Raw genomic sequence first — 25758 nt, 5'->3', positions numbered from 1 at the left:
GTATTCAGCAAGACTCCATCACTTCATGGTTATCAACAGATCAAATCGCTCCAAAACAGTGTTCAAATTCATCTCCACAACTGGCTCTGCAGAACAACATTGTTTTAGCTTTGAGGGACGGTCAGGGAACTCACCCTGCCTATAGGAGAAAATAATACATGGACCGTAAGTTATTTTGGTGCTTTAGTTTTGCTGAGGGTGTAGAAAGCCTGGAGGTCAGATCTTATACCTCCAAGGCCACTCCAGCAATGCCAATAATGAAGTTATCCCTGCATCGTAGAGCACATTAATTAACAATGCCTGGTGGTGGGGGAGTGGGAGTGGGAGGGTCGAAAGGACTGGGCTGTGGGCTTTACAAAATTATGGAGGCCGTGTCAAACAAATTCATCAACATTCTTGAGGAAGTTACAGAAGCGGCCGATGTTGTGGATCTTGATTTGTACAACCAGTTTTAAAGTGCCGCACAAAACACAATGGTTGTAATAATGGGACGAAATTAATAGTTGTAAATTGGTAATAAATTGGCCAAATAATAGGAAATAAAAAGAGCTGTGATCAATGGTCATGGTTCTAATTCGCCAACTGTGATCAAAGTGCCCAGGGGTAACTCTGCTGTTCAATGTATTTATAAATGATGCGGATGTAGGTATTAGCAAGTCAAACGTCTATGATTGCAGAGGATGCCAGTTTGAAAGAGAACTACTGTACAGAGATTTAGCAACTGAACAGATGAACGAATAATAGTGGGCAGCATGGTAGCATGGTGGTTAGCATAAATGCTTCACAGCTCCAGGGTCCCAGGTTCGATTCCCGGCTGGGTCACTGTCTGTGCGGAGTCTGCACGTCCTCCCCGTGTGTGCGTGGGTTTCCTCCGGGTGCTCCGGTTTCCTCCCACAGTCCAAAGATGTGCGGGTTAGGTGGATTGGTCATGCTAAATTGCCCGTAGTGTCCTAAAAAGTAAGGTTAAGGGGGCGGTTGTTGGGTTACGGGTATAGGGTGGATACGTGGGTTTGAGTAGGGTGATCATTGCTCGGCACAACATCGAGGGCCGAAGGGCCTGTTCTGTGCTGTACTGTTCTATGTTCTATAATATATTAAGAAATACGAGGCATTGCATTCTATACGAAAACAGCAGATAAAAAGGCAAAAATAACTACGCAAATAAATCCTTGCAAGTCAAAAGAAAATTGATGCACTTTATGATCTATATTCAAAGGAGATTCTCGGTTTTAGATTATTGAATTGAGAAGAATTGAAAGAGAAAGCAGTAAAAAGAGTAAGCATTGCAATGTTTAAAAAATAATAAAGTCAATCAATAATGTTGTAAGAATTAGAACAAAATTACAAGTGAGAACAATTAGACTCTAAACCTAAGAGGCAAATAAATTTCAGGTTTTGAGTTACTGATTTACAGACTGGATTAAGCCTCAGAACCTTTTCATCAATCACATCATTGAATTCTGTATCTGTTCTCAGCTTCAAAAACTGTAAAAAATAAAGACTGCTTGACCATCTCCGTTCACACTTCTCTGAACTCGTGCACAACCACTACCATCTTTGCGATGGACCACAAGATGTGTAACATGTCGCACTGTAGATAACCATCGAGAGGAGGATAGGCTGGTTCAACTGCAAAAGCAATCAGAATCTATAATAGTAATGATCATTATTATTGTCACAAGTAGGCTTACATTAATACTGCAATGAAGTTACTGTGAAAATCCCCTAGTCACCACACTCTGGCGCCTGTTCGGGTACACAGAGAGGGAGAATTCAGAATGTTTAATTCACCAAACACGCACATCTTTCGGGACTTGTGGGAGGAAACTGGAGCACCCGGAGGAAACCCACACAGGCATGGGAAGCACGCGCAGACTCCGCACAAACAGTGATCCAAGCTGGGAATCGAACCTGGGACCCCGGCCCTGGGAAGCAACAGTGCTAACCACTGTGCTACCGTGTACAAGGAGGAATCTGCAACACCAAATCAATAATGGGGGGAAAAACTAAAGGATCACTTTGGGTCCAAGCAAATGACTCGGTGGACTGGAAAAAAAATAATTATGCTGAACGGCATGTCATCATTTCCACATTTACATTGTTAACAGCCGCTTCTACATGCAGTTTGATTGTGAAACCACTTCTTATTCAAGGCCAAAACAGTCAGTGGGTTCTACAGAACAAGCTGCTTCAAAATTCATGGGTTGGATTCTCCGATTGCCGATTCCAAAATCATGTTCGGCGATCGGCTGGAGAATCCCCGTTTACGCCGGAATCGGGGGCGGCGTCGTTTTTGCAATGCTCCCCCACAACCTCAGAAATGGCGCACTCGGGGAGTACGCCACACGCTGGCCTCAGGATGTCACCGGAGGCCCTCCCCCAATGCTCTGCCCCGATGGGCCTAGTCCACGACTGTGTGGGACAGGTGTGCTAACACCGTTCGGGAACCTCACGGGGCGACTGCAGACTGAATCCAGCACTGTCACAGTTGGGGGAGAGCCATTCCTCTGGCAGTCGGGGGAGAGCCATTCCTCTGGCAGGGGGCTTCGGCGGGGGACTGGAGGGGGGGTGGTCCGGGGGTGGCAAGGCTGGTTACAGGGGGACAGTTTATGGCAGGCCGAATCCGTGTCCGGCCGGCAACATGTTGCACGGCGCGGCTGCCCCAGGCCGCCGTCGTGCGCATGCGCGGCCAGGGACCCGGCCAAAGGGCTTTAAGCTGCGCGGCTGCTAGCCCTCCACCGGACGTAGGATCGGTGGGAAGGCAGCGCCGACTTTCTGGTCGTAAGACCAAACGGACCCTGCGGACGTAGCCGTTGGATCGGGGAAGAAACTCAATAGGGCGAGCACCGTTTCTTCATACATGCTGCATTCGTGTCTGGTATGGTTCACTTAGTTGGCAAGTAGGTTTGAGTTTCTAAGCACAAAACTACACCTTGAGCATTAGTTCTTCACCTGGGTTATGAAGAGGACATCCATACAGCTGGGATTTCATCGGGAAATGGATCACAGGTCTGAGCTTGCCTTTAGAACTACACTTCCTGAAAACTGATCACTGTGTGCCATTGGCACAAATCAATACTGGAGATCAGGAAGGGAGATTTAGAACATACAAGTTTTTAGCTATTTTCTATTTTTTAACAAGAGCAGCTGTGTCATACTGTTAAAAAGACAAAAGGAAATCAGAAAAAGGATTGGAAGTTGAGAAATTAAAAATTTGTCTTTGGAAACAGAAGAGTACATATCGGGTTTGGGACTGGTGAAATGTTTAAAGTACCTATCCATCATACGATCTTCATCTCTACTTGCTACCATCCAAGGGAATGCAGGCTGAACCTCTACAGCAGACAATTGGTTTAGCTATTGGTTGTCAGATTCACAAAGCGCCGTCAGGCGCTGTTGTCCTCTGGACTGAAATACTCCAATGTTCTCCGAGCTAGCCTCCCGCACGTCATAAACCTGACCTTCCAAACTCATGCCAAGCCCCTGTGCTCACTGACCTTCAGTGAATCTAGCCACCTCCTGAATATTCAATGTCCTTACCATTGCTGAACCCCTCACTGTCAACATCCTGGGGTTACCACTGACCAGAAACTGAACTGGACTAGCCATATAAATACTGTGGCTGCAAGAGCTCGTCAGAAGCTGGAAATTCTACTGAGAGTAACTCACCTCCTGACTCCTCAAAGCCTGTCCACCACTACAAGACTCAAGTTAGCAATGTGATGGATTAGTCCGCGCTTGACGTGATGACACTTGGGAAGCTCAACACAATCCAGAACAAAGCAGGCCTCTTGATTGGTACCCCATCCACCAACTTAAACAGCCACTCCCTCCACCACTGACGCACGGTGGCATCTGCACTGTAAATTCCATGATTCTATGATCAGTGTGTACCATTTCCATGATGCAATGCAGAAACTCACCAAGGCTGCCCTAACAGCACCTTCCAAACCTACTGCCTCTACCACCTAGAAGGACAAGGGCAGCAGATGCTTGGGAACACCACCACCTGCAAGTTCCCCCCTAAGTCACACACCATCCTGACTTGAAACTATATTGCCGCCATTCCTTCACTGTCGCTGAGTCAAAATCCAGGAATTCCATCCCTAACAGCACTGTGTGTGTACCTACATCATTTGGGCTGTAACAGTTCAGGAAGGTGGCTCCCCCCCTACTGTCTGAAGGACAATTAGTGGTGGGCAACAAATGCTGGTCGAGCCAGGGATGTCCAAACCCCATGAAAGAAAAAACACAAAGGAGACCCTATGTATTGTCTTCAATCTCACCAAGGCATTCAGCCATGTGAGTAAAGATGGCCTTTTAAGCTGCTGGAGATAACTGGCTGCTTACTGAAGCTGCTCAATGTTTCGACGACAACATGATGGACAATGTCAGCTGTGATGGGACAATGCGAGAACCCTTTGAGACCTGCAGTGGGATCAAATCGGATCATCTTCTGAAACCAACACCCTGACATATTCTTCTTTTTGCTCCTGTCCTATGCCTCCAGGTCACCCATAGAGGGTGTGTACGTACATACCAGAACTGACAGAAAGCCCTTCACCCTTGCTCAACTGAGATCCACGTCCACATCAGAGAGCTGCTGATGATGCCGCTCTAACATTCCAAACCGAGGAATATCTTCAGCAACAAATGGACAGACTCTCTCATGCCTGTTAAGGGTTTTGTTTGACCATCAACATCAGAAAGGCAAATGTGAAAGTGGAGGTTATCGATAGCTTCTCATATTGAGGCTCCAGAATCAGCAACAATCTGTCACTTGATGCTGAAATCAACATAGGCATCGCAAAAGCTGCAGCTGTTATGTCCGAGCTGAGTAAGAGACTGTGGAACAACAGCAATCTGACTGAGGACCCCAAACTGTGAGTCTACCAAGTCCGTGTTTCAGACCACTCCTCTAAGATAGTGGGATCCAGACACCATATCCTAGGCAGGCTGATCAGTTTTCACCTTTGTTCTATTAGACTTATTGGGGGTGATTTAGCGGTCGCACTGCCCCCGATAAGCAGCTCGCCGCGACATTGCGTGGCCGGTAACAGCCGGGAGACCCCGCTCCTCGGATCGACCCAGCTTGTAACACCAATGCGATCTCGTAAGACGTTGCGCTGTAAATCCCGTCCATTTTTGAGCAAATCTGCATATTAAAGCAAGACGGGTGAACGTCGATCAGTACTGGTCTCTAGAAATGGGGACGAGACAGAACAGCACTCGTGGGGGTCTCCATGGGGATTGGAGGCCCCCAGGGCTGGGTGGCACCATGGCATGGCTGGTGCCACCTGGACACCCTGGCAGAGCCACCTGGGTGCCAGCCTGGCACTGCCAAGGTACCAAGGTGGCACTGCCAGATGGCAGAGAAACTGTCAGGGTGCCAAGTTGGCACTGCCCAGGTGCCAAGTTGGCACTGCCAAGGTGCCAAGTTGGCATTCTTTGCAGGGGTGCAATCAGGCCAGGTGTGCCCTACTTGGGTGTTGGGAGTGCGGGGGCAGGGTGCCTGGTCCCCTGCCAAAGTGCGTTGGGGCTTGTGGGTCAGGGGTTGCTTCGGGGGCCTCAGAGATCAGGACTCAACTTAAAAGTGGCACCCCGATTTCTTGCTACACTGAGGACCTCCGGTGAGCAGAGCTCGCAGTGTACAAAACAGGCTATGTGTGGCCTCAGCTGCGCGTTCCCCGTTGAGGCCCCTTATCAAACAAAGTTGCGTTTTATAGCCTTGTGTTTCTCGGCGCTGCTATGGGACTTTGTTTGTTTTTAGATCAATCGGACCCATTCTAGGTGTCTCTTGTCACCAGCTCTCAATACCATCAGCATACGGTGTTTGCTGAACCAACAATGTCTGCACCGGCTCAGCTACTTTAATTGGATAGATGATGCCCCGCTTCCGTACACTGATTTAGCCACTGGGTTACCATCTCCTGGGTGTGTCCATACCTCCAGTACAAGGATACATGCAAGTAAAATAGGAGACTAGTAGACATCGACACTGACATCTGGGAGACGGTCACTGGCAACTGTGGCCTCTGGTGAGTGATTGTTTGGAGGAGGTGAACAGATACAAAGAGCTCAGTTGGCCTAGAAGAGGGCCCAGAAAAAACAGATACCAGTGAATTGTGCACCTTATCGGCCCACTGTCTTCTTCTTGCAGAGATAGCCGTGCCAGAGTGCAACTCCTAAGTCACATCAGGGGATGCTTAACACAAAGTTGACCATCGCAGAGCATTCCATTGACCTACAAGACAGAAAGCAGAGTTTGGAGGCGCATGTTTGTAACGTCCATCTCTAACTGAAAGCCTATCCAGTGTGTAAAGATTAGCCTTCTGTTCTAGCCTTCACTACTTGGCTTTCTGGAATATAATAATCTGCCCTAATATCTCACGTGGCTTGGTGCCAAATGTGTGTATACACTCCTTCGAAGCACCTGGGACATTGTACATCAAAGGCGCTGTGTAATTGGAAGTTGTCAATATGCTTCATGCATTGAACAAGGAGAAGCACTGCAGATTTGCAAATGTCCAAAAAGTTGTAATTGATTGGAAAATCTCAAGACTCGGCCACATTTGCCGGAACAAAAATAGTCAGTGTGAAGTTGCTGAGTCGATAAAGGGTCAAAATCAGAGCGAGAGGGTGTTCAATCACTCATTTTCAATGTGTACCTTGAAAGTCAAGATGACTTCGACATTGAATTCAGAATCAATAGCAAACTGATAAGCAACGCAATGGACACCAGTGACCCAAAGCTCGTTGCAGATTCAAACAGGAGGCTACAAAGAGATATTTGGCAAGGTAAATCAGACAAGTTTGAAATATGGATTGAAATTTAATGTTAAAGAGGTGTCGACAATGATAATCACATGGAAAGATAACTTCCCAAAATAACTTTGATGTGAATATAAGTAATGAAAGTGGCTGAAGTTATTGAAGTAATAATAGCAGCTGGTCAAAACAATTAGGTTGAGCAAAGAACAGAAATTAGTGATGAAGCTTTTGTATGACAGTTAATACATTATGCAGCAGTCATTTTTTTTTATGTGCTCTTTCACAGGATGTGAGTATCGCTGGGAAGGCCAGAATTTGTTGCCCATTCCTCATGACCTTTGAACCTGCAAGGTAAGAGTCAACCACATGGCGCTGGACCTGGAGTCACATGTCGAACAGACAAGGCAAACTTGTCCCCCTCAATGGCAAAGGACCCAGATGCAAGGACTCAGAACCAGCTTTTACGACAATAAATGCTAGTTTCATGGTCCACCTTGCTGAGGGTAGCTCTATATTCCAGATTTTATGAACTGAATTCAAATGCCACAAGCTGAGGCCCAGGCTCTGGGGATACGTGTTCAAATCCCACCATGGCAGCTTGTGGAATTTGAATTCAGTTCATTGTAAGGGAAAAGGGGTGATGAACCAGATCAATTTCTGTAGAAAGGAGAAGAATGACGTTTCTGGTATTCTGTGCTCCAAGCAGCATGCCAGCTGGACTGGAAATTCAAACCAGGAGTTAGCGGATACAGGAGTGGGTGGCAATGACGCACTCAATCACCCTAAGGAGAAGCAGTTATGTTGAAAGGGGCGATGACAATGTAAGTTAGGATAGAGGCCAGGGTGGTAAATTGAATGGAAGAAGGAGGAGGACTTGGATCTCTAGATCCAAGCAGGGTAGCATGGTGGTTAGCATAAATGCTTCACAGCTCCAGGGTCCCAGGTTCGATTCCCGGCTGGGTCACTGTCTGTGTGGAGTCTGCATGTCCTCCCTCTGTGTGCGTGGGTTTCCTCCGGGTGCTCCGGTTTCCTCCCACAGTCCAAAGATGTGCGGGTTAGGTGGATTGGCCAGGCTAAATTGCCCGTAGTGTCCTAATAAAAGTAAGGTTAAGGGGGGTTGTTGGGTTACGGGTATAGGGTGGATATGTGGGTTTGAGTAGGGTGATCATGGCTCGGCACAACATTGAGGGCCGAAGGGCCTGTTCTGTGCTGTACTGTTCTATGTTCTATGTTCTATAACAAGCTGATATTGGAGAGCATGACAGCACACAAGAGACTGAGAACGTGAGAGGCAGAGAGAGCGAGCGAGTTAAGCAAGCTGTACAGATGGAGTCAATCTTAAAGATGAAGGAAGCACAGGCCAGGTACTTTCAAATGTGTACCCAACAGATTTGAAGAAAAGATAGGGACTGAAGCAGGGCATAAATAGATCTGGAAACTGTGATAGTTTCACTGGGAAGAGGACATTGAAATAGAGACGGGTCAGTTAAGCAGGGATGACACCACAAACTAGAAAGACAAGGATGAAGAAATCTGTTATTTTGAATGGAGTTGCAAGGATATTTCTTCCCCAGTGGAGACCAATGGACAAGAAACATCAAAGAGAAGTAATAAACCGAGACACAGATTTTTGGTCTTTCAGGGAATCAACAGGCATGAGGAGATGGCAGGAAAGTGAAGTTGTATTGAATGACAGAGCAGATTCAGAAGGCCATACTGCCTATTCCGCTCTTATTATACTGTGTTCTTAATAAGGTTGCAATAGCTATGAGGAAAATGGTACAAAAGGGTAGGTTTCCTCTATTCAGTTATTTTATTAAAAAGTTAGCATAAGCATAAAGCAGATTAATCTACCCCACGTTCACACCAATTTGTTTTGCTAACTTTATCAGACAAATAATCATGAATGGGAGCAGATAGCTGACGAGTCAAAAAGAATACTTGTTGTTGATTAAAGTCGCAAGCAAAGGAGACATCTGGATGGGGAGACGGTGTAGTATTTTAGTCGGACACAAAAAATAATCGGTGTAGAAATTGGAACATCAGTTGGACACCAGCCTTTAGAGTAGGAGTGCAACAATAATTCCAGAGTATTTAATTGATAATAAGCGCTTTGGGGTATCCAGGCCATGTGAAAGCTTTTACATAAATGCATGTTTTTATTTTGCTAAAAAAAGGAAGGTGAATGAGAGAGAGTGGGAAAAATGAGTTCATCGCTAATGTGTCAGGATTATGAACATCACAGAAATGTAAGGCGAGTGATCTATAATTCAAAACAAGACATATCGGAGTCCTATTTAAATAAAATCAGAAAATACTGGAAACACTCGCCAGGTCAAGCAGCATCTGCGGAAAGGAGTTCATGTTTCAGGTCAAACATCTTTCAAGGGAAGTGCAAGATTTTAGAAAAGATCAGCTTTCAAGCGAGTACAAAGCCAGCGAAAAACCGAAGAACAAAAGGGACACGCCAGTGGTGAGGCAAAGGGCAGGAGTGATTGAATGACAAAGTGACGGTTGTGTAAGACAAAAGGAGGTGGTAGGGGGACTTCCGGTTGCGGCTATGCGGAGCTAAGCCGCACGTTCGGCAGCTCCCGCTAGAAACAGAATTTGGGGCTCTTTTCAGGACCCCAACGGAGCTTTTTCGACAATTCCCGACTTGGGAAGGGGTCTGCAGTACATCCCCAGGGTTCTATGGTCCGGACCAGGAGTGGGGTGAGCAGAAAAGCGGTGGCAGTGCCCCTGGTAAAGCGGGGGAAGGGAAACAAAATGGCGGCCGGCGGAGCCCTCGAGGAGTGGAGGCAGTGGGCGCAGGAGCAGCAGGCGACTCTTCTGCGCTGCTTCCAGGAGCTTAAGGTGGAGCTGCTGGAGTCGCTGGAGGCTACCACCAGAGAGCTGATGGAGACTCAGAAAGCCCAGGGGGCCGCGATACGGGAGCTGCCGCAGCAAGCCTCCGCAAGGGAGGATGAGGCCGTGGCCGGCGTGGGGAAGGTGGAGATGCATGAGGCGCTCCATAAAAGGTGGGAGGAGCGGTTCGAGGAGCTGGACAACCGGTCGAGGCGGAAGAATTTACGGATCCTGGGCCTCACGGAGGGGCTGGAGGGGTCAGACCTGGCGGCCTATGTGGTCATTTTGCTGAACCCGTTGATGGGAGCTGGGTCCTTCCAGGGGCCCCTGGAGCTGGAGGGGGCCCACAGAATACTGGCTAGGAGGCCCAAGCCAAATGAGCCGCCACGGGCGGCGTTGGTGCGGTTCCACCGGATCGTTGACCGGGAGTGCGTGCTTCGGTGGGCCAAGAGGGCGCGGAGCAGCAAGTGGGAGAACGTGGTGGTACGGATCTTCCAGGACTGGAGTGCAGAGGTGACTAAGCGGAGGGCCGGGTACAACCGGACGAAGGCGGTGCTCCACAGACGGAGTGTGAGGTTTGGCATGTTGCAGCCGGCGCGTCTGTGGGTCACCTACAAGGACCGCCACCATTACTTGCAGTGTGGGTCATATAGGCTGATCTCGCTGCTAAATGTAGACGCCAAGCTGCTGGCAAAGATCTTAGCCACAAGAATAGAGGATTGTGTGCCGGGGGTCATTCACTAGGACCAGACGGGGTTTGTGAAGGGAAGGCAGTTGAATACCAACATACGAAGGCTCCTCAATGTCATTATGATGCCGGCTGTGGAAGGGGAGGCGGAGATAGTGGTGGCATTAGATGCGGAGAAGGCCTTTGATAGGGTTGAGTGGGGGTATCTGTGGGAGGTGTTGGAAAGGTTTGGGTTTGGGGAGGGGTTTGTCCGTTGGGTGAGGTTGCTTTATGAGGCCCCGATGGCGAGTGTAGCCACGAATAGGAGGAGGTCGGAGTACTTTCGGCTGTACCGGGGGATGAGACAGGGGTGTCCCCTGTCCCCCTTGCTCTTTGTGTTGAGCCACTGGCCATGGCGTTGAGGGAGTCAGGGAACTGGAGGGGCCTGGTGCGGGGTGGGGAGGAGCATCGAGTGTCGCTTTATGCGGATGACCTGTAGCTGTATGTGGCGGACCCGGTGGGGGGGGGATGCTGGAGGTGATGAGGATTCTCAGTAAATTTGGGGGCTTCTCTGGGTATAAGCTGAACCTGGGCAAGAGCGAGTTGTTCGTGGTGCACCCGGGCGATCAGGAGGAGGGGATTGGTAGGCTCCCACTGAAGCAGGCAGGGAGGAGCTTTAGGTAACTAGGTGTCCAGGTGGCTGGGAGCTGGGGGGCCCTGCACAAGCTTAACCTCACAAGGTTGGTGGAGCAAATGGAGGAGTTTAAAAGGTGGGATATGTTACCGCTGTCACTGGCGGGTAGGGTGCAGTCCGTTAAGATGACGGTGCTCCCGAGGTTTTTGTTCCTGTTCCAGTGCCTTCCAATCCTTATCCCGAAGGCCTTTTTTCGGTGAGTTAACAGGAGTATTACGGGATTTGTGTGGGCGCATGGGACTCCAAGGGTGAGAAGATTGTTCTTGGAACGGGGCAGGGATAGTGGGGTGGCTGGCGTTGCCCAACCTCTGTAGGTATTATTGGGCTGCCAACACAGCGATGGTGCATAAGTGGGTAATGGACGGGGAAGGGGCAGCATGGAAGAGGATGGAGATGGCGTCCTGTGTGGACACGAGCCTGGAGGCGCTGGTAACGGCGCCGTTGCCGCTCCCTCCAATGAGGTATACCACGGGCCCGGTGGTGGCGGCTACCCTCAAAATTTGGGGGCAATGGAGACGGCATAGGGGGTAGGTGGGGGCTCGATGGAGTCCCCGATACGGGGGAACCACCGGTTTGTTCCAGGGAGCATCGATGGCGGTTTTCTGGGCTGGCACAGGGTAGGTATTAGGAGGTTGAAGAACCTGTTTGTGGATGGGAGGTTCGCGAGACTGGGGGAGTTAGAGGGGAAGTTTGGGCTCCCCCCGGGGAACATGTTTAGGATGCAGGTTAGGGCACTTGCCAGGCGGCAGATGGAGGGGTTCCCTCTGTTGCCCCCATGTGGGGTATGGGACAGGGTGCTCTCGGGGGTGTGGGTTGGAGGAGGGAGGATTTCGGACGTATACCGTGTAATGCAGGAGGTAGACGAGGCCTTGGTGGAGGAGCTGAAGGGTAAATGGGAAGAGGAGCTGGGTGACGAGATTGAGGAGGGGACGTGGGCGGATGCCCTGGAAAGGGTGAATTCCTCCTCTTCCTGTGCGAGGCTTAGCCTCATACAGTTTAAGGTGCTGCATAGGGCCCACATGACTGGGACGAGGATGAGTAGGTTTTTCGGGGGTGAAGACAGGTGTGCTAGGTGCTCGGGGAGCCCAGCGAACCACGCCCATATGTTTTGGGCATGCCCAGAGCTGGGGGAGTTTTGGAAGGAGGTAGCAAGGACGGTGTCGAGGGTGGTGGGTTCCAAGGTCAAGCCAGGCTGGGGACTCGCAATTTTTGGGGTTGCAGTGGAGCCGGGAGTGCAGGAGGCGAAAGAGGCCGGTGTTCTGGCCTTTGCGTCCCTAGTAGCCCGGCGGAGGATCTTGCTTCAATGGAAGGACACGAGGCCCCCAAGCGTGGAGGCCTAGATCAATGATATGGCGGGGTTTATTAAATTGGAGACGGTGAAATTTGCCCTGAGGGGATCAGTACAGGGGTTCTTTAGGCGGTGGCAGCCTTTCCTGGACTTCCTGGCAGAATGGTAGGGAAATAGGCCGGCAGCAGCAGCAACCCGGGGGGCGGGGGGGGGGGGGGGGGGGGGGGGATTGGGTTTGGTGGGAGGGAGAAGTGTGTACATGGGTTTGTTGGATGTGGCGGGTATTATCTCTTTCCTTTCTGTTGTTTGCTTTTTGGTTTTTTTTTCTTGTTTTCGATTTAGTAGTTGCTTTTGTAGGGGGGGTTTGTTGTTCTTGGGTTTTTAACCATGGTTATTCTGTTAATATTGTTTTGTTGTTTATATTTTGTGAAAACCTTAATAAAATATTTTTTTTTAAAACAAAAGGAGGTGGTAATGGGACAAGTATAGAAAGGAAGGATGGGTGCATAGGAAGTGTGACTGAGTCAAAGGTTATTTTCCAGTTCAAATTGTATCCAATACATGACAACTCTGACCTAAATAAAAAAATGAGTAGCTGTTGACATGTCTGCTGTTCATACCAAAAAACACAACTTATGCGCAATTGAAATTTTACAGCTTTTTTTGATAATAAACCTATGGGATCAAGTTCAAATGATTCACGGCTGGGAACCTTGAAAGTATTTTGTAGGTTAACGACATATATTCCACTATCCTTGGAATTCTAGTAAGAAGTCTTACAACACCAGGTTAAAGTCCAACAGGTTTGATTCAAACACGAGCTTTCGGAGCGCAGCTCCTTCCTCAGGTGAATGATTCACCTGAGGAAGGAGCTGCGCTCCGAAAGCTCGTGTTTGAATCAAACCTGTTGGACTTTAACCTGGTGTTGTAAGACTTCTTACTATGCTCACCCCAGTCCAACGCCGGCATCTCCACATCTTGGATTTCTAACTTGCTAACCCAACAACCTGAGGCTTCTTTCTTCGCCGTAGCCGTTAATAGTGCACTGAAACCCTCTGTAAAATAGGAATAAAATCAACAGGCCACAAACCATATCCTGTGGCTCAGAGAGCTTCAGGAAATTGGAGTCTTTGAGAAAAATCACTTTTCGCCTTCAAGCTAGACTAGATAAGTACAGGTGTAACTATATTTGAGGTTCAGTTCAGAATAAATCCTCCGTGACATTTATTGCAGATTTCAAAGTCACCCGTGCATAACACTTTTCGGGAAAAAAAACATTGATGCTGTGGTACTCTTACAATCTACTGGTCTCTTTTGTCTTTTATGCAGTCACATTTGAAATTGATTATCTTTTAAAAACATCTGCATATGGATCGCTTCTGCTATATTATACACAAATGTTATTTGATACCTTCAGGTACCCTGAGGTTTTTGCAATGAGGTTTTTTTGTAGCCAAAATTGAAGTTGAATTTAATTCATTTCCCTTTAACTTAGCTTTTTTATTTTAACACTCCAGTATTACTTTTAATATTTAGCATCTTCATTGCAATCGGAAACAGCGGGGTACATTTCTACAATGATGATTATTCTCCTGGCTGTTGATGTTCCTTTTCATTCATGTTTAAAACAAATGCAGTCAGCATTTCATTGTGATCCAATTACACGTGTTCACAGTGACGTTAATTACTTCTTCTAACCTCTAATTGAATAGAAACCTCAGGAAATGGCCAAACTTATTTCGACAGCTGCTGTTTAATACTGGGACCTTTAAGACTAGAGGCCTTGCCACAATCACTGATTATTGCCTATTAATGGATTGTGTATGCATTGCTACCCCATGCATCCTAACCTGAATCTCGTATTCAACGTGTTAATGAATTTAGCTGAATACACCAATGCCTCCAAATTATTGCACCACTTAATTAATTCTGTGCACATCACAGTCTATATTTATTTGCAAGAATGCTGTAAGCAAATCATTCAAAAATTTGTCACATTTTTTTCTGAAGCTGCAATCTTTAACTGAATATAAAAAATGACTATCTCTTATTTCAAATATTGAAGTGGGGTGACCACCATGAAACATGTTATGAAGTGGAAGCAGCGTTTAATGTCCAAATGTGTTCAAAGTTGCATTATCTTACAGTATTCTCGTACCTAAATTTGTTTTGCACGTCCAGTGATGAGCCATACGCGAACCAGTTTTAAAGTTTCCAAAGAGCAATGGCATTTAGGTGATCTGAAATTGATTCATTCTCATATTTCATTTGAGGTTCAGTTCCGGGTGCTCCGGTTTCCTCCCACAGTCCAAAGATGTGCAAGTTAGGTGGACTGGCCATAATAAATTGCCCTTTGTGTCCAAAAAAGGGTGGGTGGGGTTCCTGGGTTATGGGGATAGGGTGGAGATGTGGGCTTAAGTGGGGTGCTATTTCCAAGGGCCGGCAGAGACCCAATGGTGCAAATGGCCTCCTTTTGCACTGTAGATTCTATGATTAATCTTTGTCTTTGGTAGGGAACATATTCCAAGACCTGGGTCTGAATTGGCTCAGGAAAACTCGACCAGCTCGCAAAATGCACACCCAACCTATATGAAACTTTATGAGGGGCTGTCACACAGGGGTCGAGGTCACGGTGCATTTTGTGAGCCACAATGGAGATTGTGAGAAAATTGGTGCCGAGGCGGGCTGGTTAGAAGTTCCACCTTGGTTCAGCCCAGCTCTCAACATTGTTTAAAAGGCCGCAAAATCTCACCCTTCACTACACCTCATCCCATACCACCTCTATGTTTCCATCTTTCCTGCATAAGCAGGAGCCATTCAATAGCAATGGGAATTCTTGAATCATTGAAAACCATTTACATTCGAAGAATCTGAATTAAAACTCGCTTTCATTGATCCTGGACCAAAAGACACACAAGGGAGAAAATTGTAATCCTTTAAATCCCTATTAGGTTTGTAAACAAGAAGCCACATCAAAGACAAATTCTGTTATTATAGGCTGATGAAAGTTTCAATTGTTCTTAGATCAATGCTGAGCTGAAGACTTTGAAACCCTGCCAAGCATTCATAATGAACCAGCTGTCATAATAAATGCAATAGTTCCACTGATGGAATAGATATCCAATTCCATTTCCGAGCAGGGCACCTGTTAACCAATGGTGGAAGAGAAGGGGTGGACCACTTTTTCTACTTTCAGGAGCAGGGTTTTTTTTTAAAACAGCCAAAATCTGCCAGTCCAATTAAATCAGAGTACAAAAACATGATAGACAAGGACGTGCTTTTAAAATTCTTTTTAACATACTATGGTGTTTTCTTCATTGAAAAATTACAGTAACAACAACACCCACACAATGCTGATCAATGTAAGGGTCAACGTACTTTTGTAGGACAGGTCCCTATGATGAATCATTAAAAACACATCGACATGGGCAGCACGGTGGCGCAGTGGGTTAGCCCTGCTGCCTCACGGCACCGAGGACCCAGGTTTGATCCCGGCTCTGGGTCACTGTCCGTGTGAAGTTTGCAAATTCTCCCCGTGTTTGTGTGAGTTTCGCAGCCCACAACCCAAAGATGTGCAAGCTAGGTGGATTGGCCAAGATAAACTGCCCCTTAATTGGAAAAAATTAATTGGTTACACTAAATTTAGTTTTAAAAAACACATCTGCATTTCGATACAGCACTTAATTGTGACATGTGAAGTTGTCAAAACACTTTATAGTTGCCTTCCAGATTTTTCTGGACTCCTCAGCAGGCTTTGCATTTTCCTCATGGATTCTCAAACCTGGTGTGTTTTTAATGGACTCCCAAAACCCTGCAGCAAGTGGGAATGGTGTGCGAGAGGAAATCTGATTCTCAACCCCTTTTCAAAATGTGAACCTGACCTCAGTGGAGAGTGTGTGTACGTTTTGCATTCCCATCCCACCAGAAGGCCAGAGACAAATAGCATAGGGAATGCAGAGGAAAAGCAGATTTGCCTGAAAAAAATCCAAGTGTACTCTTCACCCAGATAAAAGTCCAGCCCTTATATGTATCATCCTGACTGGCAGTAATAGATGTGTGAGGTAATGCACTTGGAGAGGGCTAACAAGGCATAGGGGGCGGGATTCTCCCATCCCAGCAAGGGGGGGAGAGAGAACCCAGTAAGAGGGGAGAGAGAACCCAGCAAGGGGGGGAGAGAGATGCTTCATCAGGGATATACAGTTGCTCCTTTTTTGGGAGCCAACTATTCCTAAATTCAGATTCTATTTATAACTAATCTGCATTTTGCTCTGTATACGACGGGCAGTATTTTATTGGGGGAAGGGAGGGAGCGGGACAGCTTACTCCCTTCCCCTCTACCAGGAAAAAATGTGACGCAGATCCACTCCTTGTTTGCCCTCCCCACAGCCATAACGCACTGCAGGCAGGTGGATTAGGACCCCCTCATAGGGAAGGATGTCCCGCCCTCGGGAACTGACAGCCAATGGAATTAGCGCCAAGGGCCCATTAGTTGTCACTGCCATGACTGCAAGCAGGCCCAAGAATGAGGCAGATGGATTCTGAAATCAGGTGAGTCCGAGGACCGAGGCAATTGAGGGCGGGGGGTGGGTGTGATGTGTTTTAAAGTGCAATCTAGAAGGGGGGGGGGGGGGGGAGGGGGCACTACCTTGGAAGGGCTACCATTTGAAGCACAAAGGCAGCCACCCCCACCAAAGATATTACTCCACCAACCCCTCATAATATGGGATGAGCGAGGTGGTGGAGTGTGCACCAGTCTCCCACCCCACGCCAAAAACACGCCTGGCGGTGAAAGGTAAAATACACGGCAACATTAAAGGTTTTTTCCTACAAACAGAAGTTCAGTAAAATAATTTTCTTCAATGTGAGACAGGAAAATATAGTCCAGTATCTTTAGTATCATCAAGGGTGGAAGTATTTTCATGCATTTATGTTGTACTAAGACAGGTTACACATGAATAAAAGGAGGGTGAAATATAACTTGTAAAACAGAAGGACAAAGGATCATCACAGATGTAACGGACTCTATTGACATCTGTTCAGTTTGAAGAATGCAATAGTTTGCAAAGGTTCAATGGTAAAAAATATCACTTTCACCTTTGAATTGGGTTATTTTCCAGTCATTCACCATGAAATAGGTTTGTTAATTGCTGCAGAACTGAGGCTGTCTTTCTGAGATTGATTACTGAAGGCCAGGCTACTGTCTGGGGATTAAAAAGCCTCCACTCCCTGTTTTAATTCTGGTCAGTGCAGAGAAGTCAATAAATCATTACTCAAATCAGTCATTAGTGCTCGAGAAGCATCTTATAAATGTATTGTACATATGGCCAGAAATTAAGAAGAGGGGGCAAATCAACAAAAAAATGTTAATCATTGACCCAAACAACAAATAGAACAGGCTCCGTCAAAAAGAGTGCACTGATGAACTGCCTACTAAATCTGCTCAAACATAGTGAGTGACAGTATCTAACTACTGAACCAACCCAATTCTAGCTAACAGTTGAATTGTGAAATGCACCTCATTTTTTGGCTGGAATAGGGGACGTCTTGGAGGAAAGGGAAGGTGCACAAGTACTCCATACTTGGCCCCAGCTTTCAACGGGGTGTAGGGTGTAAAACAGGCTGTGGATTGTTAATGCCAATTTTGTGCGATGGCTGAATATCAGTTTCACCACCGTGGTCTTCATAGAACCATTGGGGTTTCCAGTAGAGGAGTGCCAGCTCTATTCTATAGCAACCTGAATTTATCCCACTTCTCTGCTTTTAAGATCTTCTTTCACTTTCAGGGAAAATGTAGCATCATAGAATTACTATAGTGCAGAAAGATGCCATTCAGCCCATCGAGTCAGCACTGACCCGCTGCAAGAGCACCCTACCCAGGCTCACACCCCCACCCTATCCCCGTAACCCCAACTAACCTTTTTGGACACTATGGGGCAATTTAGCATGGCCAATCCACCTAACCTGCACATCTTTGGACTGTAAGGAAAATTTCGGAGCACCCGGAGGAAACCCACGCAGACACTGAATGAACGTACAAACACCGCACAGAGTTACCCAAGGCCGAAATTGAGCCCATGTCCCTGGCGCTGTGAGACAACAGTGCTAACCACTATTCCACCATGTCACCCGATGTAATAAATATTTCTTCAATGCAACAGCGTCTTCCTTACCCGTGACGAGTCAAAGCACTCCGTGTTTCAACAATCCTCTTAACATCTCTGAATGATCTCAGTCTCAATAACCTTTTGAAGGCGATTGAGTTATTGACTGTCTAAGCTGAGGAAATAACTCTGCAGTCAATCTATAAACATTTCAATTTTCAAATTATTTCTGCCTTCTCTGCTTCAGTGGAATTATCCAAATATCTCAAGTATTTTCACAAAAATAAAACTCCTCATCCCTAGCTTCAGCCTGATCAAACTGTATGTGCTATGACTTTAATACTGAAAGCTTCTGACAAGTCTCTGAAGTGTATCATTTTAAGGTTAGACGTGAGTACATTAAGGATGCTGCAGCATGTAGCAAAATGGTTACGTACGTGACCTATAGTTTCCGTGGTCTAACTAGTGATGTTAAGATCAAAATCAATCCAAGTACGTTTGACAGAAATATGTTTCGGGAATAATAATAACCTTTATTATTGTCACAAGTAGGCTTACATTCACACTGCAATGAAGTTACTGTGAAAAGCACCTAGTCGCCACACTCCGATGCCTGTTCGGGTACACAGAGGGAGAATTCGGAGTATCCAATTCACCTAACAGCACATCTTTCGGGACTTGGGGGAGGAAACCGGAGCACCCAGAGGAATCCCATGCAGACACGGGGAGAACGTGCAGACTCCACCGAGTGGGGATCGATCCGGGGACCCTGGCGCTATGAAGCAACAGTGCTACCGAAATAAGACATAGTGTAAATCCATTCTTGAACTTCCGGAGCCATTTATTACAGGTAATGTCAAACATAGATGAAATTATAGTCTCAAATTTAATAATACTCAACAGGAAAAATGAAAATCGCTTATTGTCACGAGTAGGCTTCAATGAAGTTACTGTGAAAATCCCCTAGTCGCCACATTCCGGCACCTGTTCGGGGAGGCTGTTACGGGAATCGAACCGTGCTGCTGACCTGCCTTGGTCTGCTTTCAAAGCCAGCAATTTAGCCCAATGTGCTAAGGAATACTGGGAGAGACAGAATATTGGAAGAGTCAGATGGAACTGCAGTAAGAAATAGTGAGGTTTGGATGGGTACGGCTTAAGAAGGAAAGTAAGAAAAAGGGTTACAGTGCAGGTGTGTGTGTGTGTGTGTGTATATAGAGTGTGGTAAATAAGATTGTTGAGTTACAGATTCAGTTAGCCACATGGAAACATGTTCTGGTTATAACCAAAACCTGGTTCAAAAAAGGACAGGACCGCCTAATAAGTATTCCTGGATGTAAGGCAGTCAGGAAAGATAGGGAAGAATGGAAAGGAGGAGGAGGGGTGGCAGTTTTAATTATGGAGAACATTGCCGTTTTGGAGAGAGACAATGTCTCAGAGGGGTCAAGGATAGAATCTATTTCGGTGTAGCGCAGGTACAAAGAAGGTGCGATTAAGTTGCTCGGTGTAGTCTATGGACCACCAGCTAGTGGGAAAGCTGCAGCGGAACAAATTTGCAAGAGATGTGCAAAGATTATGGAGCAGACATCAAAGTGCCCTTTCGGATGGAAATGTGGGAATAACTGCGTTTCCGTAGACTCTGGCGCTACTCATTCTTTAATCCTCTTATTTATCACACTCACATAGTCCATAAGTAACTAATCTGGCAGTGAGAGCCCCATATTATCGCTTTAATAAGGATATGGGGAGTCCACACCAAGTAAAAATAAGAACAGAGTGGCATGTGGTGCAATGGTTAGCACTTTGACTGCGGCGTTTAGGACCCGGGTTCGAATCCCGGCCCTGGGTCACTGTCCGTGTGGTCTTTGCACATTCTCCCAATGTCTGCGTGGGTTTCACCCCCACAACCCAAAGATGTGCTGGTTAGGTGGATTGGCCATAATAAATTGCCCCAGAAGTGGAAAAGAAAAATAATTCGCTACTCTAAATTTAAAAAAAAATAAGAACAAAGTTTTATTTATGAAGGTTATAAAGACACTTCCCGATAGACCCCTATCGGGTTCCTTCCATGATCGGTGCCTTACTGGCCGACCTTACATACACTGGGTAATTGAGATACCCCGCCCATAGCGGGAAGCTTGTACTCCGCAAGGAGCATGGGAAAACTAAGGATTCCTGCCCGTAGGTCCTATGCAGATCTTACAATGTCCGTGGAAGATTTCTGGCTAAATGTTGGTGGCAAAATGCTGAAAAATCCTAAGAAAATTATCATCAAAAAGGAGAAGTCAGAAGCAACTCCTCAACATGGCGACTTAATCCTCGAACGGGTTCTAGATCTGGCACTCTCGAAGGATTACAGCTCATGACTGCTAATATTATTAAGCCCACTGATGAGGAACTCAGCTTATTAGGGCAGAATATCAATGTTCATGCTATAGAACTGCAGAATTCTGGGAAAGGGCTTGATGCAGCGGAGGAGAGAATCCTTACTGCCAAAATGCTCGGTTGAGGCCCACTTGCAATCCTTGGGAAAGCAGCTACACATTAGTCAGAATTCCTGGAGGATCTAGAAAACGGAGACCGGAGGAAAAGTGTCCGGGTTATTGCTTCACCAGAAGGAGCAGAGGATAATCTCCCAGTTAAATTCTTTGAGGCTGGCTACCACATTTTCTAAATCTGGATACGAAAGCTGTGCATATTAGAAAGAGAACATTATTTCTCTCTTTGAGGTCCAGGGACAACCAGCGTCCCCGGCCCGTAATTCCACGTTTTCATAACTTCAGAGATCGCCAAAGAGTATTGGTGGCAGCGAGGCGTAATATGGCCTTGCTCTGTTACGGAGCGAAGGTCTCTTTCTTCAAAGATTCATCGGCGGTGATACAACAGAGGTGCAAGGATTTCGACGAAGTGAGAAAATGACTGAAGACTATCGGAGTGTGATGTGCCCTGCTGTATCCTTCTGCACTGAGGATGATGTCCGACAACTCTGTAAAGGCCTTTGACAATCTGGCTGTGACCTCCATGGAAGACAACGATTTGGAATAACAATCTTCAGTTCACTGTAAATTCTGGACTCTATCCCTTGTCATTATAATTCCTTCCTCATTCTGTGTTGCTATTTATCATGTTGATAGGGATGATTTAGTAATTGAGAACTACAATGAGTGTTTAATCCTTAAGAATACCAGAGACTTCCAGTTGTCTTGAATGGAAAACACCCATCAGCATGTTCCTTCTAGTTAAGGAATGCACTGTGCAGGTTGTATGGTACCAGGGTTGTTTTATTATTACTGTCTTCTTCTTATCCATACATTTATAATGGTACTACATGCTTTACAGCCTCCTTTACTTCAATCATGATAAATATTATTATGGGTCAGGGTTTTGAGAACACCAAAGTATAAAGTTCACCTGACCCACAACTTTGAATAGATTTTGGTTATGGGGAGCACAAGGGCCCACTCTACAGGTGTGATGCAACAGAGAACTAAAGTATTTTTTAAAAATGTTTATTCTATGAATCCAGTTAACATTTTATAAACACACAGTAAATATCTTATCAACTACCAACACTGATAACCCCTCCCCTCTCAAAAATACAGGGGTCTATAGGTAACCCTTAGTAACTTTCCTAACAACATCCAGAAGTCAAAGACCCTTTTTAACAAAGACATTTGTTTGCATTCCTTACAGAAACAGGTATTACTTTGAAATCATCAAGTGATCGGGAGACATTCTTTAGCATGCAGAGAGAGAGAGACCAAAATACCCCTCCTTGGTTTGAATGCAGCTCCCCAACTGAAAATGAAATTAAAACTCAGAGCCAAAAACAGCTTCCAGCTCAAAGCGAAAGTAAAAAGCAGAGCCAGAGCCCAGCTCCACCCACACAATGACATCACTGCAGCCACTTGAGAAGACAAACATTTCTTAAAGTGACATTCCTATGACAATATGAATAGCATCACTGCTGGGAGGTGGGGGACCGGCTCAGGTCTTCACGAGAGGGATTAGAATGCAGAAAAGGCATATGGCTGTTATCCTTATTGTGGCATATCTTACCTCCTTTTTTTTTTGAGGGGTATGACTCCTTGGTGTAATGATGGAAAGTCTGTAGGTATAGCCCTCGGGGTCCTCACATTTTATGAGGAATGCCCCCTTAGAACTAACAACTTTGCGCATTTTTGTCAATGTTTTATTTTGGGGTTACAAAATCATTAACGATTCCTGCAAGGATTCAGGCACGTCTCATATCCGAGAAAAAGACTTCCTTTTGTGTCAATGATGCCTCTGATCTAGTTGGAGGTAGGTGTGGCCGGGGGGGGGGGGGGGGGGGGGGGGGGGGAGATAGTTTTGGTGCATACCCAAGTAGGGCGCAAAATTCTCTGCTTTGTAAACCTTTTTTCTCTTTGTGCCAATATCCAAAACTCTCTCTGGCTGAATAAGCAACGGCAGCAGCGACTTTGAAACTTTGTTCCTGAAATGTGCGGGCAGTACATCAACCTATTTAAAGAATAAAAATTGTGTTTCCTTAAAAGAAAAATGTTGTCATTACTTTATTGCAAGAAACTCATTTAGATGTCAAGGAGCACCTAAAATTGAAGAGGGGCAGTGTTGGCAGGTATTTTTTGCCACGTTCTCGACTAGTAGCCAAGGAGTCCTACTTTAGTCAATAACAACGTGTCTTTTCGAATGGAGAGTTGTGTGAAGGATAAGGGGGGGTGTGGGTATGTGGTTGTCAAGGGACTATTGTATGGGGGAATTGTCTTGGTATTGAATGTCTATTGCCCCCCCCAAATCATTCCCCTGATTTATTACTAAAGTCTTCATGGACTTTGCTGAAGTAGCATCAACTAATTCCTTCATAGGTGTGGACTTAAACTGTCATCTTAACCCTTTGATGGACAAACTCCCCATATCTAGGAAACCCCCCAACCAACAGACAAAGGCTTTAGCATTGGTTTATGAAGAGATAGGGGGCGAGATTCTCTGAAACAGAGGCTATGTGTTGGCCCAGCAAACCACTTACCTGAAGGGGGCCAGCAGGGTGCCGGAGAGCTCCTCGTAGCTCCGACTGCCGATATGGGGCCCTGCACTTCCCGCCGCGGGTCCGTGCCTGCAGCGGCGGCCCCGCGCAACATGGCGGACCCACACAGCAAGCTGGCCCCAACAATATCGGCCACTCCCAGATCGTGCGCCCCGCCGATCGGTGGGCCCCGATCGCAACCCTGGCCATCCTGGAGGGCCACCCCGGTGACGGAGCCCCTCGACCCCCACCAGGGCGGCCATGGCAGCCGTCTCTCCGAGTGCCCGCCAGGTAGAACTATGTTAGAACCACGCTGGCGGGAACTCGGCCTGCTTCCGGCGGAGAATCGCCATGGGGGCATCTTTCAATAGCCCCCGACTGGCGCCGTGTCGACTGCGCTCGCTCGACTGGCAGCGATTCTCCGGTCCGTGGAGAATCGTGGGAAGGCGTTGGACCTGAATGCTGGTCCGAGGCCCCATTCTCCGCCCCCATGCCGAGCGCGATTTCGGCTCGGAGAATCCTGGCCAGGGTATTTAGGTACAGTGCATCCCAAAGATAGTGGGCAGGATTCTCTGTCGGTTCACGGCATCGGGATTCTCTGGTCCCGCAGCGGTGAATGGGAGATGTGGCTGTGCGCCAAATTCTCCGTCCTAACTAGCAGTGGCAGCGGGGCACACCTTTAACGGAGAATCTGGACCAAAGAGTTCATTTTCTTTTCTGCTCCCCACTAATGTCATACTAGAATTTATGAGTTTTTCAAGGCAAAAACAATTCTCCACTCAGTGGCTTCCTGCTGTATAGGCAGCATTGTGAGTTCTGATCATGCTCCCGTTTTCCTGGAACTTTACTGAAGGGGACCCCCCCGCCCCCCGAACCCAGACTGGAGTTTGGAGATTTGATGTGTCTTTGCTCAGGGATCATAAATTTATCTCATACTTTAAGGCTGAATTTGATCTCTTCTACTCGGTCAATTCTCTCTCTGATATAAGCCCCTCAATCCTGTGGGAAGTAAAGTTGGCTGAAACAGAGAGGGAGTGTGGCAGGAATCCTAGCCATTTGTTGCCGAAAGAAATTAATGCAATTCAAACGGCTCTGGACTCCTTGTTGACTCAACGTGCTGAGAGAGGTATAACGTTTGCCAAGGTAAAGCTATATGAGTTTGGAAACAAACCAAGTAGATACCTGACTCTTCTTATTAGGAAAAGAGCAGAGTCTAGGGCTATTCCCTCTGTGCTAGACTCCATGGGTAACTAGATGATTAGCATGGGAATATTAATAAGGCTTTTATTTCGACTTATATAAAACAGACCATTCTGCGCGGGGTGGGGGTGTTGACACATGTGGAATCATGGCCAATCCACCTAACCTGCACATCTTTGGACTGTGGGAGGAAACTGGAGCATGCGGAGGAATCCCATGCACGCACGGGGAGGATGTGCAGACTCCACACAGACAGTGACCCAAGCCGGAATCGAACCTGGGACCCTGGAGCTGTGAAACGATTGTGCTATCCACAATGCTACCGTGCTGCCATTTGAAGCTGGTCTGCTGCTGAAATCACTTTGTGAAGCGAATATTTCCTTCATTTTGAAGACAGGCATGAATCCTGAAGAGTGTGCATCCTATACCAATCTCACTCCTAGCTTGTAGATTTGAAATTGTTGCTTTAGGTGCGCCCTGACTATGCTCTCAGAGGATTAATCATTATAGGATTTTCACACTTGTCAGTCACAGCCTTGAAATCCCTGCAAAACAGGGTTAGGAATAAACAGACTGGCCAGTTTCAATATCGAGCCAATGGAGGAAGGGTCCTCTCTGACCCATTCCCGTATGAATCCAAGATGAGAAGGTAACTGACACATTTTAATATTCGGCACTGCTAACCACCCCCCCCCCCCCCCCCCCCCCCCACCCCTATGATCTGGGAAGCCCATTAATTTCCTTTTAGGGCCTTAGCAGAAAGCAATATTGGCAGCATCTGTGAAGGATATAACAACCTAGGCAGCGCATTCATCTTCATCAGTGCTGCCCTACCCAGCCACGATATCAGTAAGGAGGATCATTGATGTGTGTCCCACTTGAGAGATGAAAGGGGGGGGGGGGGGAGGTGGAGGAAGATTTCCCCAGACAAATGTCTGAAAGAGAGGGTGTAACAAAATTACCCAAATAAGTAAAACTTGAGAGGGAACCGTCTAAATGGGAAATTAAAAATTGGGGCGGTCTCCTTCTAAGCCTTCCCAGAGGCACGGTATCAAACTTCGTAAAATTGATTTTGTAACGCAAGAAAAGGCTGCATCTACCCATCACATCAGTAATAGCGGGAACAGAAGCGTCCAGTTTAGATACAAACAGCACCGTGTCATCTGCGTATAG

The 25758-nt window shown here is 46.8% G+C and overlaps 1 protein-coding gene across 8 annotated transcripts in view; it reads right to left on the bottom strand.

Moving 5' to 3' along the window:
• Positions 1-25758, bottom strand: part of LOC119971908 (serine/threonine-protein kinase BRSK2) — a 1145911-nt gene that overhangs the window by 1047572 nt on the left and 72581 nt on the right. Inside the window, exon 2 of one of the 8 annotated variants that reach the window (XM_038808217.1) lies at positions 6132-6244. The exons of the other annotated variants lie outside the window; for them this stretch is intronic. The gene's annotated coding sequence lies outside the window, so the exon portion shown is untranslated. The remainder of the gene's footprint in view (positions 1-6131; positions 6245-25758) is intronic. 8 annotated transcript variants of the gene reach the window in all.

The sequence above is a fragment of the Scyliorhinus canicula genome, chromosome 9, assembly GCF_902713615.1.
Source record: "Scyliorhinus canicula chromosome 9, sScyCan1.1, whole genome shotgun sequence".
NCBI lineage: Eukaryota > Metazoa > Chordata > Chondrichthyes > Carcharhiniformes > Scyliorhinidae > Scyliorhinus > Scyliorhinus canicula.
The sequence above is the reverse complement of the archived record's forward strand: the minus strand, read 5'-3'. Positions and strand labels throughout refer to the sequence as shown.